The sequence below is a fragment of the Bactrocera neohumeralis genome, unplaced genomic scaffold (genome assembly GCF_024586455.1).
Source record: "Bactrocera neohumeralis isolate Rockhampton unplaced genomic scaffold, APGP_CSIRO_Bneo_wtdbg2-racon-allhic-juicebox.fasta_v2 ctg1796, whole genome shotgun sequence".
In the NCBI taxonomy this organism is placed as follows: domain Eukaryota; kingdom Metazoa; phylum Arthropoda; class Insecta; order Diptera; family Tephritidae; genus Bactrocera; species Bactrocera neohumeralis.
The window spans coordinates 13,644-28,028 of record NW_026089850.1 but is presented as its reverse complement, the minus strand read 5'-3'; the positions used below and the strand labels follow the sequence as shown (position 1 = coordinate 28,028).

Below are 14,385 nucleotides of genomic sequence, written 5' to 3'. Positions count from 1 at the left end.
CCATTACTTTACTTATGCCATAGAAATTCTATTGCTACGAATATGGAAATGACAACGAAATAATGCAAATATGCATATTTCTAAATGTCATTAATTTCTTTGAAGAAATGAAAGGAATGAATGATCCTGAGAAGTATAGTCTTAACTTTTCAACGGCCAACGCAGAGTATTTCAACCAAAAGGAATTTATTCATTAAAATCGCCACACAGAAGTCGTTTTATCCGTTGTAAGCGAACGATTTTCGAAGAAACATCATTTCTAATATGCCACAAGACAAAATTAGAAATGAACTTCTTAAACCTCACGCTGTCAGATAAAACGATATACCTCGTAATTGCCGGTCGATTTCCAAAAAATGTAAATGAAGACTAACTACAGAAATGATCCTGTAAACTATAGCTTTAATTTTTCAACGGCCAACGCAGAGTATTTCAACCAAAATATACGCAAAATAGTTGAGAATTCGCAGAAATGAAAGACAAACGAAAGAAAAAGATGCATAACTTCAATAATGCACAAGCATACAAACATACATATGCGCAGCAGCAGCAAGGAAAGAGGTAACAATCGGCGATCCATTGTATATTTCTTTCATGCATAACCAAACCATAATTAGGACAACGCAATACAAGTGTCAATGGTGGTGTTGGTGGTAAGCTCTTGAAAAGTTACGACGAGCACGTAGGTTCGAATCCCAACAGAATTTATTTTTAATTTAATATGTCACCAACCAAAAATTTAAACATTGTTCTACAAAAACAACAACAGCATGGGCAACATTGTGTTGTTGGTAGAAAAGCCGAGCTGTGCCGAAAGAAACCAACAAACGATCGCCGATTGTCACCGCTTCGCTTGCTGCTCGAACATCTTCGCAGACAAGGTTGCGTAGATTCATATTGAGCAAGGTTGCGCAACCTGAATCTATCGCAACCTTTTCCGAACTCGTATAAGAAGTATAACTTCAAAAATTTAATTAAAGAAAAATAAAATTAAGATAACGTTTCCTAGCTTTTCCCGATTTTGTAAATATAATTAAAATTTTTTCCATTTTCCAGAAAATAATGGTTCATATTATACAAAATAATCACGCATATGTGACTCAGAGAATGCTTTGCATATTTTTCTTCAAAGCATTTCTCTTTATTTATTCTGGCATGAATTCAGTCGTTTTACATATATTTTTGCCACTGCACGTGCTCAATTCTGCTAAATAGCAGCGACAGCGGCGAATTCCTTACTTTGATTCTATCGGCTCTGTTAGCCGCCAAATGGAACATCATACATAATTCAATTTTAAGACTCATTTTCTACACTTTACATTCTATGGCCCGGCGCGCTTTTCAGAATGCATCGCAAACAACGGCCACGAAATGGCGGTTTGTTTACTTTTTGAATTTTTTAATTCGTAATATCTTTTGAATGGAAATCCAATTTAAAACTATTTTTATAGGTAGTTAAATGGTCTTGACCTTAAAATAAGTCATTTGGATAAGGATTAATATAAACACATAAATAGCATGGTTTGAATTTGGTTAGCATTTTCATTAATGTTTCAAATGAAAAAAGTTGTTGTAGTGTAGTTGGACATATGCTACCGCGGAGGTTTTTCTAGACATTTTGATGTTCTTCAATATTGTTGTACATAATTTTGATCCATCGCTAAAGTGTGGCAGCGCATGCTGACGAAAACATTTTAAGTCATTTTACTCCTAACATTGTTCAAATTTTACGAAGGATCCCTAATTTTTTTCAAATGAAATGTAGTTATGTCAAATACTTCTGTAAGATGAAGAAGGTTAGTTAACTTTAATATGTGAAGCTAATGATTTGAAGCAACTCGATATGGATTTCTAAATGTGTACACGCAAGAAAGTCAGTTTTATACCTAAATGTAAAATTATGGATTTTTTTTTCCAAATGCACTGCCGTTATGGCCTTATGTCAACTTGAGTAAAATGATGAGGGTTAATTAACTTAAATATGTGAAGCTAATGATTTAAAGCAGTTCGTTGCGGATTTCTATCCTGGAAAATCGATTTTATACCTAAATGTAAAATTGTGGAATTTTTCCAAATGCACTGTCGTTTTGGTTTTATGCCAACTTCTGTAAGATGAAGAAGGTTAATTAACTTTAATATGTTAAGCTAATGATTTGAAGCAACTTGGTATGGATTTCTAAATGTGTACATGCACGAAAATCGGTTTTATACCTAAATGTAAAATTATGGATTTTTTTCCAAATGCACTGCCGTTATGGTTTATGTCAACTTGAGTAAAATGATGAGGGTTAATTAACTTTAATATGTGAAGCTAATGATTTAAAGCAATTCGTTCTGGATTTCTAAATGTGTATATGCTGGAAAACCGGTTTTATACCTAAATGTAAAATTGTGGAATTTTTCCAAATGCACTGTCGTTTTGGCTTTATGTCACATTCTGTAAGATGAAGAAGGTCAATTAACTTTAATATGTGAAGCTAATGATTTGAAGCCATTCGACATAGATTGCCAAATGTGTATATGCAAGAAAATCGGTTTTATACCTAAATGTAAAATTCTGGAATTTTTTCAAATGCACTGTCGTTTTGGCTTTATGCCAACTTCTGTAAGATGAAGAAGGTTAATTAACTTTAATATGTTAACCTAATGATTTGAGGCAACTTTACATGGATTTCTAAATGTGTACATGCACGAAAGTCGGTTTTATACCTAAATGTAAAATTCTGGAATTTTCCAAATACACTGCCGTTTTGGCTTTATGCTAACTTCAGTAAGATGAAGAAGGTTAATTAACTTGAAGCCATTCGACATATATTGCCAATTGTTTATATGCAAGAAAATCGGTTTCACACCTAAATGTAAAATTCTGAAATTTTTTTCCAAATGCACTGCCGTTTTGGCTTTATGCCAACTTCTGTAAGATGAAGAAGGTTAGTTAACTTTAATATGTTAAGCTTATGCTTTGAATCAACTCGACATATATTGCCAAATGTGTATATGCAAGAAAATTGGTTTATGCCTAAATGTAAAATTAAGGATTTTTTTCCAAATGCACTGCAGTTATGGTCTTCTATCAATTTGAGTAATATGATGAGGGTTAATTAACTTTAATATGTTAAGCTAATGATTTGAATCAACTCGATATGGATTTCTAACTGTGTACATGCAAGAAAATCGGTTTAATACTTAAATGTAAAACTATGGAATTTTTCCAAATGCACTGCCGGTATGATCTTATGTCAACTTGAGTAAGATGATGAGGGTTAATTAATTTAATATGTTAAGCTAATGATTTTGAGCAATTTGATATGGATTTCTAAATATGTACTTGCAAGAAAATCGGTTTTATACCTAAATGTAAAATTATGGATTTTTTTTCCAAATGCACTGCAGTTATGGTCTTATGTCAACTTGAGTAAAACGATGAAGGTTAATTAACCTTAATATGTGAAGCTAATGATTTAAAGCAACTCTTTGTGGATTTCTAAGTGTGTATATGCAAGGAAATCGGTTTTATACCTAAATGTAAAATTCTGGAAATTTTTCCAAATGCACTGCCGTTTTGGCTTTATGCCAACTTCTGTAAGATGAAGAAGGTTAATTAATTTGAATTTGTGAATTTAATAATTTGAATGAACTCGACATGTATTGCTAAATATGTACATGCAAGAAAGTTGGTTTTATACCTAAATGTAAAATTATGGATTTTTTTCCAAATGCACTGCCGTTATGGTCTTATGTCAACTTGAGTAAGATGATGAGGGTTAATTAACTTTAATATGTTAAGCTAATGATGTGAAGCAACTTGATATGGATTTCTAAATTTATACATGCAAGAAAATCGGTTTTATACCTAAATGTAAAATTATGGATTTTTTTCCAAATGCACTGTCGTTATGGCTTTATGTCAACTTGAGTAAGATGATGAGGGTTAATTAACTTTAGTATGTTAAGCTAATGATTTGAAGCAACTTGATAGCTATTCCTAAATGTGTACATGCAAGAAATTCGGTTTTTTACCCAAATGTAAAATTATGGATTTTTTTTCCAAATGCACTGCCGTTATGGTCTTATGTCAACTTGTGTAAAATGATGAGGGTTAATTAACTTTAATATGTGAAGCTAATGATTTGAATCAACTCGATATGGATTGCTAAATGTTTAAATGCAGGAAAATCGAATTTATACGTAAATGTAAAGTTGTGGAATTTTTCCAAATGCACTGCCGTTTTGGCTTTATGCCAACTTCTGTAAGATGACGAAGGTTAATTAACTTGAATATGTGACGTTAATGACTTGAATCAACTCGATATGGATTGCTAAATGTTTAAATGCAAATCGGTTTTATACCTAAACGTAAAATTGTGGAATTTTTCCAAATGCACTGTCGTTTTGGTTTTATGCCAACATCTGTAAGATGAAGAAAGTTAATTAACTTTAATATGTTAAGCTAATGATTTGAGGCAACTTGAAATGGATTTCTAAATGTGTACATGCAAGAAAATCGGTTTTATACCTAAATGTAAAATTCTGGAATTTTCCAAATGCACTGCCGTTTTGGCTTTATGCCAACTTCAGTAAGATGAAGAAGGTTAATTAATTTAGTGTGTGAAGCTAATGATTTGAAGCCATTCGATATATATTGCCAAATGTGTATATGCAAGAAAATCGGTTTTATACCTAAATGTAAAAATGTGGAATTTTTCCAAATGCCTTTTTGGCTTTATGCCAACTTCTGTAAGATGAAGAAGGTCAATTAACTTTAATATGTGAAGTTAATGATTTGAATCAACTCGAAATGGATTGCTAAATGTTTAAATGCAAGAAAATCGGTATTATACCTAAATGTAAAATTATGGAATTTTTTCCAAATGCACTGCCGTTATGGTCTTGTGTCAACTTGAGTAAGATGATGCCGCCTCTGCGAATGGTAGGCACCTTGTCGTGGTGCAGGGCTTTGACGCAAGGCATACTCGGCACCCCCCAACCGGTGTGGGTGGTGCTGACTTGCACTGCCCAGGTAGTTTGACGGCTGCCGCATGCGTGCGGCAACCAAGAGCTACCACCTCCTAATTCAGGGTGTTATGCGACTCCCGTGCCCATTGGATGATTTGCAGCCAGGAGGGAAATTCGGCTGTATTAGAACGGAGCCTCCCTAACACCGGGCCGAATTGGGGAGTAACTGTGGCCTTACCGCGCCAAGGGGCTCTGGCGTGGCGGACCTCCTAGTTCCCCATAAACTAAGTAGACCCGACTGCTCACCTCGTTGAGCCGAGGGTCGTAACTACAAGTTGAACGACAACAAAAAAAAACCAAAACCATAATAAAAACAACAACTCCCATTGATTCGACCAGGCGACAACATAGGACGACGAGTAAGGATCAGGAAAAGGACATGAGAGACGGCGCAGCTGCAAGCGGGAGGGGTCAAGGAGCTAAGCGGAAGTTCAGCTTCCTTGATGCTCTCTCGCCAGAAGAGCGGGCGCTGTTCGAGGAGCATGCCAGGGAAGATGACGACGACATGCCCTCGTGCAGCGGCGTTCAAGCGTCGAAGGCCGCGGTTAGAGCTAAAAGCACCACCAGGACCCCCTGTAGCAGGCTCAGCTGCTCAGATTCAGGGGAGTCATGTCGGGCAAAGACCGACGGCGCGAGCAAGAGAAGAAGAAGGCGCAGGAAGGGAGGGCAACGCCCTCTCCCGGCAGCTGGCAACCCCGGCGGGTGCGATGACCCTTGTAGGAAGGGCATTAGCGGGGCCAGCCTAACGTGGAGCACGGCTCCCACAAAGCAGCCGGCCAAGTGACCGTGGCCATGCCAGTGCAGCTACCTATGCACAAACCGCGAAGCGGAAGATCGGGCAGTTAACGCCGCAGGAGCCCCCCAGCTCCAAGAGGATGAGGGGCGGCAACTTAAAGATAGCCGGTAGCCAAGCATCAGTACCGGCTCCCCCCCGGGTGGAGGAGGGGCGGCGCAGATATGCATGCTGTCAAAGGCATCCGCATGGCTGTACTGCCTCTGAACTACCCGGTGGAGGCGCTGGAATCGGAGCAGCTTACCGTGCTCCAGGACCTCCTCATGAAAGAGGTATTCAGGGGAGATGAAGACGCGGCGTTCTTCCTTGGGGTGGATTTTGCAGGTGGCATGATGCAGGTGGACTGCATGGACGAGATGTCCGCCGACTGGCTGCGGGAGTTTGCCCCAAAGCTGGAAGGCTGGACGGGTCCCGTCCTCTGTGCAAAAAGGGCGGAGGACATACCGGTCTTGCATAGCATGACGATGTTCCTCCCCCGGTGTGGAGACAAGCCCTACCAGTTTGCTCTGGGTCTGGTTAAGAACCAGAACCGGGGCCTCAGCATCTTGGCCTGGCGTATTGTCAGCAGCAAAGTCGAGGATAAAGGAAAACTTAAAGGATGGAGACTACACCTGTACGTGGACGACGGCTCGTACAGGTACATCCGTGCGGCGAGCTTCCGCCTGTTTTACAGGTACAGCACGGTGGTCATAAGGCCTTAAAAGCCTGCGTCCACCGGGAGCAAGGAGGCGTCTGAGACAGTTACTCAGCCACGCGAAGGCAATGCCAAACAGGGCACGACTGTGGCGGCCTCGGAGGTGGAGAGTATGCAGGTGGAGGAGGTCGCGGAACAACCCAGGGTAAGCAGGGTTGAGCAGGCAACGCCTGCCGCGACCTCGGACGCCCCAGTTGTCCCGGGAGCAGAGCTCCCCTCCACCCAGGAACTCCTCGATGGATTAGGAGATCTCATGGACAGCAGACCGAACGGCGGCGGGGATGAGGACTTGCCCCTCATCGAACCACTATTATAGTGGCCGTCGATATGGAAGCCGCCCAGGTGAACCTGCATCACGCGGTGGCAGCTTCGGCTGTCATTATGAGCAGGTTCACAGCGGAAAAACTGGTAATCCAGCTGATCGAAAAGCCTTGGATCTTCAAAGGAGAGGTCAAAAGCCTCAAGACAGAATACAACAAGGTAATCTGGGATCACTCTAGCGAGCGACCTAGAACTTGTATAGTAGCCAGGAGCAGTATTAATTTCTTCTGTATTTCAGAATTCCTGACGCAGGTTCTGGTGGCGGTACAGGCCAGGGACTATAAAGGCAAGGACTTCGTCCTGGCATCAGCACCCCCGTGGTGGTGGAAAGGCTTGTGGAGTACTGGAGGAGGTACAGGCTGCCCCTTATCATCGGCTGCGACGCGAATGCCCACCACGTAGAGTGGGGCAGTACGGACTGCCACTCGAGGGGTGAGTCTTTATTGGAATATGTAGTTGGTAGCAATTTAGCAATAGAGAATGTGGGGTGCGAACCCACCTTCATAACGATAAGCAGAAGGGAAGTGCTTGACATCACCTTCAGTAACGAGCCTGCAAGTGGTTGGGTCTCACGGTGGAGGGTCTCGGCGGAGCCCTCCCTGTCAGACCACAGAATTGTAAGGTTCGCGCTGAAGGTAGAGGTAAGACAACTCCCCCCTAGACGCAACCCTCGGAGAGCAAACTGGAGCGCCTTCAGGGGGAGACTGAGTGAGGAATTGAGTAGGGAGGGGCAGACCGACAATTGCGTTACGGGCCCGGGAATAGAGAGCAGGGTATCTGCGCAGAACGGGTCCATTATTAACTCTTACAATCACAGTTGCCCCCTAAAAGTGCCCACAGACAGGTGCAACTGTCCCCAGATACCGACCAGACATCGTAATTATCTTCTGCAAGTTTTTCGATTTGCAGAGACAAACTCATTTTAAAAACTTATTTAAAAAACGCGCACATACGAAATTGAAAATTCACTTCAGTTAATATTTGCCGTTACAACAAATGGTGTTCTATGCGTTCTGACCTGCGCCCATAACCATTGTTGCAGAGAACCGTGGATAATGAAACGCAATGTTTATAGTTTAAAGTTTTAATAAGAACTGAACTGAATTCAATGTACAATGTAAAATCTACTATGCTACAGATAATACCATTTAGAAGGTTGCCATATTGATAATATTAAGATTACAACTTCAACAAAATAAATATTAAAAACTGAAAAAATTTTAATTAAAATAGGTAAATAATAAATTATAAAATAAATATAATAAAAAAACAAATAATAAAAAAAATTATAATAATAATATTTAAAATAATATTCATCGAAAATTTTTTATATTATAATATCAAACCCACCTCTTTATTAAGATTTTGAGGTTTAGTTAAGAAAGCATTGCACTCGTGTACGATTTGAGGTTATTTCTTTAATTCAAAAGGCCATTGGTTGACCATGACAACGGAGATGCGAAAGAAGCGTGCGAAACTTGTTGTTATGAATGTATGTACATATGTATGTATATGGCTCGCATTTGCTTTCGTAAACATAGAGACAAATGTGCCAAAGAAATAATATACATATGTACATACATATGCATGTGTCATAGAAATTCTATTGGTACAATAATGGAAAAGATAACGAAATAATGCAAATATGCATATTTCATGAAGGTCATCAATTTTCTTCTTCACTTTTTAATAGTCGAAATAAATATATTTTATTTGAAATATTAATTTATTTAAAAATTTAAAAAAAAGGTGCGTGGAGTCCCTACGCGCGGATGAAGTCATACTTCTTGGTGATATTCCAAGAAATGCATATCATTTTAAATGAAAGAAAACTAGAAAAGTTAAATTCACATTTTATAAATTTATTATGCACATAAAATGAAGAATAAAGCAAAGTGTAAATGAAGGAACTTTGACTAGAAAAGTAGTTCTGTCTCTTCGTTGCGGAAGAGAATATGCAGCGTAATCATCTCTCTTTTGTAATCCATCAACACGCGTTGAAGTCTCAGCAGTTATCGGTGCGCGTTCAGAAATTGAAATCATATTTTCATCACTTATCAATATACTTATTACATGTGCGCGCATTGACTTGCATGTTCATACATTCATATATTTGCATACATTGCCAAACAAATAATGCACAAGCATACAAACATACATATGCGTACACATATGAATATGTCACCAACAAAAAATTGATCTTCACCAGTCAATATGGCAGAAAAATTGGCGAAGAACAAGTGTAGTACATTTTACAACAAAAACGATTTCATTCATGAACGCAGGCGCAAATTCCACAAGCGATCTCGCTTCATTCATAAAAACAGAGGCCGTAACATCTCCCCGAGCATGCCTTTGCCAACAAGTCGTCTTTTCGCGACGATGGCAAAAGCTAAAAATCATAAATTGCACAACTTTCTGGTGCTTCTCGCAAAAATCTGCGTCGATATGTATTCACGATCATACGTATGTATACATACATACATATTTACGCATGTTTGTAGGCGAAGCTGCTACAGCGGCAAGGGGTGACGATCGGCGGCCATTACTTTACTTATGCCATAGAAATTCTATTGCTACGAATATGGAAATGACAACGAAATAATGCAAATATGCATATTTCTAAATGTCATTAATTTCTTTGAAGAAATGAAAGGAATGAATGATCCTGAGAAGTATAGTCTTAACTTTTCAACGGCCAACGCAGAGTATTTCAACTAAAAGGAATTTATTCATTAAAATCACCACTCAGAAGTCGTTTTATCCGTTGTAAGCGAACGATTTTCGAAGAAACATCATTTCTAATATGCCACAAGACAAAATTAGAAATGAACTTCTTAAACCTCACGCTGTCAGATAAAACGATATACCTCGTAATTGCCGGTCGATTTCCAAAAAATGTAAATGAAGACTAACTACAGAAATGATCCTGTAAACTATAGCTTTAATTTTTCAACGGCCAACGCAGAGTATTTCAACCAAAATATACGCAAAATAGTTGAGAATTCGCAGAAATGAAAGACAAACGAAAGAAAAAGATGCATAACTTCAATAATGCACAAGCATACAAACATACATATGCGCAGCAGCAGCAAGGAAAGAGGTAACAATCGGCGATCCATTGTATATTTCTTTCATGCATAACCAAACCATAATTAGGACAACGCAATACAAGTGTCAATGGTGGTGTTGGTGGTAAGCTCTTGAAAAGTTACGACGAGCACGTAGGTTCGAATCCCAACAGAATTTATTTTTAATTGAATATGTCACCAACCAAAAATTAAAACATTGTTCTACAAAAACAACAACAGCATAAGCATGGCAACATTGTGTTGTTGGTAGAAAAGCCGAGCTGTGCCGAAAGAAACCAACAAACGATCGCCGATTGTCACCGCTTCGCTTGCTGCTCGAACATCTTCGCAGACAAGGTTGCGTAGATTCATATTGAGCAAGGTTGCGCAACCTGAATCTATCGCAACCTTTTTCGAACTCGTATAAGAAGTATAACTTCAAAAATTTAATTAAAGAAAAATAAAATTAAGATAACGTTTCTAGCTTTTCCCGATTTTGTAAATATAATTAAAATTTTTCCATTTTCCAGAAAATAATGGTTCATATTATACAAAATAATCACGCATATGTGACTCAGAGAATGCTTTGCATATTTTTCTTCAAAGCATTTCTCTTTATTTATTCTGGCATGAATTCAGTCGTTTTACATATATTTTTGCCACTGCACGTGCTCAATTCTGCTAAATAGCAGCGACAGCGCGAATTCCTTACTTTGATTCTATCGGCTCTGTTAGCCGCCAAATGGAACATCATACATAATTCAATTTGCACCTTCTCTACACTTTACATTCTATGGCCCGGCGCGCTTTTCAGAATGCATCGCAAACAACGGCCACGGCACTATGGCGGTTTTGTTTACTTTTTGAATTTTTTAATTCGTAATATCTTTTGAATGGAAAGTCCAATTTAAAACTATTTTATAGGTAGTTAAATGGTCTTGACCTTAAAATAATTTATTTGGATAAGGATTAATATAAACACAAATAGCATGGTTTGAATTTGGTTAGCATTTTCATTAATGTTTCAAATGAAAAAAGTTGTTGTAGTGTAGTTGGACATATGCTACCGCGGAGGTTTTTCTAGACATTTTGATGTTCTTCAATATTGTTGTACATAATTTTGATCCATCGCTAATAGTTTCGGCAGCGCATTCGACGAAAGACATTTTAAGACTCATTTTCTACTCCTTCGGTTACATTGTTCAAATTTTACGAAGGATCCCTAATTTTTTTCAAAATGAAATGTAGCCTATGTCAAATACTTCTGTAAGATGAAGAAGGTTAGTTAACTTTAATATGTTAAGCTTATGATTTGAGCCAACTCGATATGGATTTCTAAATGCGTACACGCAAGAAAGTCAGTTTTATACCTAAATGTAAAATTATTGATTTTTTTTTCCAAATGCACTGCCGTTATGGCCTTATGTCAACTTGAGTAAAATGATGAGGGTTAATTAACTTTAATATGTGAAGCTAATGATTTAAAGCAGTTCGTTGCGGATTTCTAAATGTGTATATCCTTGAAAATCGATTTTATACCTAAATGTAAAATTGTGGAATTTTTCCAAATGCACCGTCGTTTTGGTTTTATGCCAACTTCTGTAAGAAGAAGAAGGTTAATTAACTTTAATATGTTAAGCCAATGATTTGAAGCAACTTGGTATGGATTTCTAAATGTGTACATGCACGAAAATCGGTTTTATACCTAAATGAAAAATTATAGATTTTTTTCCAAATGCACTGCCGTTATGGCCTTATGTCAACTTGAGTAAGATGATGAGAATTAATTAACTTTAATATGTGAAGCTAATGATTTAAAGCAATTCGTTCTGGATTTCTAAATGTGTATATGCAAGAAAACCGGTTTTATACCTAAATGTAAAATTGTGGAATTTTTCCAAATGCACTGTCGTTTTGGCTTTATGCCAACTTCTGTAAGATGAAGAAGGTCAATTAACTTTAATATGTGAAGCTAATGATTTGAAGCCATTCGACATAGATTGCCAAATGTGTATATGCAAGAAAATCGGTTTTATACCTAAATGTAAAATTCTGGAATTTTTCCAAATGCACTGTCGTTTTGGCTTTATGCCAACTTCTGTAAGATGAAGAAGGTTAATTAACTTTAATATGTTAACCTAATGATTTGAGGCAACTTTACATGGATTTCTAAATGTGTATATGCAAAACCGGTTTTATACCTAAATGTAAAATTCTGGAATTTTCCAAATACACTGCCGTTTTGGCTTTATGCTAACTTCAGTAAGATGAAGAAGGTTAATTAACTTTAATAAATGAAGCTAATGAATTGAAGCCATTCGACATATATTGCCAATTGTGTATATGCAAGAAAATCGGTTTTATACCTAAATGTAAAATTCTGAAATTTTTCCAAATGCACTGCCGTTTTGGCTTTTAGCCAACTTCTGTAAGATGATGAGGGTTAATTAACTTTAATATGTTAAGCTAATGATTTGAGGCAACTTGATATGGATTTCTAAATTTGTACATGCAAGAAAATCGGTTTTATACCTAAACGTAAAATTCTGGAATTTTCCAAATGCACTGCTTTATGCCAACTTCTGTAAGATGACGAACTTTAATTAACTTGAATATGTGACGATAATGATTTGAATCAACTCGATATGGAATAGTAAATGTTTAAATGCAGGAAAATTGGTTTTATACATAAATGTAAAATTATGGAACTTTTCCAAATGCACAGCCTTTATGGCTTTATGTCAACTTTGGTAAGATGAGGAAGGTAAATTCACTTTAATATATGAAGCTAATGATTTGAAGCAACTTGATATGGATTTCTAAATGTGTACATGCAAGAAAATCGGTTTTATTCCTAAATGTAAAATTATGGATTTTTTCCAAATGTACTGCCGTTATGGTCTTATGTCAACTTGAGTAAGATGATGAGGGTTAATTAACTTTAATACGGGTTTTATGTAAAATTGTGGAATTTTTCCAAATGCACTGCCGTTATGGCTTTATGCCAACTTTAGTAAGATGATGGAGTCATGTGTAGAAGTTCACGCAAGTGAGGAAAGTTCTCTGATCGCCATTCACTTGGGAGTGGCCAGAAACGATTCTTTTACACATGGCTCAAGCAGCTCACTACTTCCGTTCTTCGACCAAGTATCCTCAGGGTAGCCTAAGAACATCCATTCGAAGGCGAGCTAATGTGAAAAGGCGAAACATTCCAAATGCATAGGTTTGCGCTGGGTTATGGGACCCGCCACGTAAAAAAACATCCCCAATGAAGAGCTATAACCAGCCTCGGATGAGAGACCCCCCTTTTGATAACGACCATGGCAAACGAAATAAGGACTACGATTTGAGGACATGCACCTGGAATGTCCGGACCCTTAATTGGGAAAGTGCCGCTGCGCAGCTGGTTGATGTCCTCGTAAAGACAAAGGCTGACATTACCGCCATCCCAGAAATGTTGAACGGGACAATGATTGAGACGAGTAGATCCTGGACATTTACTACAGTGGCCATATAAGAAAGTTTGGTGTTATACGTGGTGGGAGAGAGACTCCGTCGCCGAGTACTATCATTCACTCCGGTGAATGAACGTTAGCCACAATCCGCATCAAAGCGAGGTTCTTCAACATATCGCTAATTTGCGCCCACGCCCCGACGGAAGAGAAGGACGATGTGAGCAAAGATGCCTTCTATGAGCGCTTGGAGCGCGCTTATGAGAGATGCCCCGCCACGATGTCAAAATCGTGCTTGGCGACTTTAACGCCAGGGTGGGCAAAGAAGGTATATTTGGCACTACGGTCGGTAAATTCAGCCTCCACGACGAAACATCCCAAAATGGGTTGAGGCTGATTGACTTCGCCGGGGCCCGAAATATGGTCATCTGTAGATTCCAGCATAGGAAGATTCATCAAGCTACCTGGCTGTCTCCGGATCGAAAAACTACCAACCAGATCGATCATGTTGTGATAGACGGAAGACACGCCTCCAGTGCTCTAAGCGTGCGTACGATCCGAAGTCCTAACATCGACTCGGACCAATATCTTGTAGCAGCCAAGATTCGCACCCGCCTCTGTGCAGCAAAAAACGCACGCCAACAAACACAAAGAAGGTTCGACGTCGAGAAGCTGCAATCACAACAGACAGCCGAACGATTTTCTTTATGTCGGCTTGCAGTCCTGATCTCTGAGAGCACTTTTATCAACAACTCGGTATAAGGGAACTGTGGGACGGATTTCAAATTCCTTACGTACAGCTGCAACCGAAACCATTGGTTTTCGGAAAATGCAAAAGAACAGCTGGTACGACGAGGGGTGCCGTGTCGCACCAGAGAGAAAACAGGCTGCCTACCTTGCAACGTTACGATAGACCACTACACGTGCGGGATGGAATAGATACCGAGAGTTGAAGAGGGAAGCGAGACGCATTTGCAGACAGAAGAAGAAAGAGGCTGAAATGCGTGAGTACGAAGAGCTTGATAAGCTGGCCGCTAG

At 38.7% G+C, this 14,385-nt stretch overlaps 2 pseudogenes; both read right to left on the bottom strand.

Moving 5' to 3' along the window:
• Positions 1–201: 201 nt before the first annotated feature.
• LOC126766591 (small nucleolar RNA U3) lies at positions 202–404 on the bottom strand (annotated as a pseudogene).
• A 9,163-nt stretch (positions 405–9,567) lies between these two features.
• LOC126766590 (small nucleolar RNA U3) lies at positions 9,568–9,770 on the bottom strand (annotated as a pseudogene).
• Positions 9,771–14,385: the final 4,615 nt, after the last annotated feature.